Source organism: Myotis brandtii, unplaced genomic scaffold, assembly GCF_000412655.1.
Source record: "Myotis brandtii unplaced genomic scaffold, ASM41265v1 scaffold1370, whole genome shotgun sequence".
In the NCBI taxonomy this organism is placed as follows: Eukaryota; Metazoa; Chordata; class Mammalia; order Chiroptera; family Vespertilionidae; genus Myotis; species Myotis brandtii.
The window spans coordinates 514850-515991 of NW_005354875.1; positions in this window are offsets into that span (position 1 = coordinate 514850).

Below are 1142 nucleotides of genomic sequence, written 5' to 3' on the forward strand. Positions count from 1 at the left end.
GAGGAGCAAGCAACCAAGAAGAAAGATTGAGCCCCCCTTTCCTTAATTATTTCAGGAATAATCCTCCTGAAACCAGGTCAACCCCATCACCAACCAAGCAGTTGAGTTCCTGATATTATATGAATTAAGAATTCAAATATGCAACATTCTGAGGTGACTCAGGTTGGACATTAAATGTTGCACTATGACTTTTCTCCTTATGCATAGTATCTGTTTGCTTGCAGAGTGGCTTCCTGGCTTGCTGCCAGCCTGTGCATGGTTCACACTTATGAGTTCAGGATCTATGATAATGTGAATAATTCAATCATTTACAATAAAAACACATGAATACATGAATTCACTAATGCTAATGTTAAATTTCATGGAAAAAATAGTCCTTTGAATTTTTGGTGGTTAGAAATTAAAGACCTCAAATCATGTGCAATAAACAGTAAATAAAGTTACACTGAATGACAAAAAACATACATCAAGGGCCAGGAAACGTTCAAAGAACTGGAGAACCATTCCCAAATCAGGAAGGGAAGTCACAGGGTGTATATTATTGTTGTGAATACAGTATTTCCTACTAATTACAACATATACAATGTAATGTATTAGATGCTTTCCTATCACATGAAGTACGTATTCTCATAGAGTAATATTGGTAGATATGTTATCGTTATGGCGGTATGTCATATCCTATCTATACTAATAAAAGGGTAATATGCTAATTAGACCATGAGACTTTCCAGACGTCTTTCTGGACAAAGCCATGGTGGCGGGGCCAAGGTAGAGGCAGTTAGGGTTGATTAGGTCAGGAGGGGACGGCATTTGGGGGTCATCAGGCTGGCCGGGGAGGGGCAGTTGGGGGCGAGTGGGCCAGCAGAGGGGACTAGTTGAGGGTGAGCAGGCCAGCAGGGGAGGCAGTTGGGGGCAAGCAGGCTGGTGGGCGGGCAGTTGGGGGGGAGCAGGCCAGCATGGGGGGCAGTTGGGGACAAGCAGGCCAGCAGAGGGGGGCAGTTGGGGGTGAGCAGGCTGGCAGGGGGAGGCAGTTGTGGGCAAGCAGGCCGGTAAGGGGGTGCAGTTGGGGGCGAGCAGGCCAGCAGGCACAGTGGTTAGGGGTTATCAAGCAGGCAAGCAGGCGAGCGGTTAGGAGCCAGTGG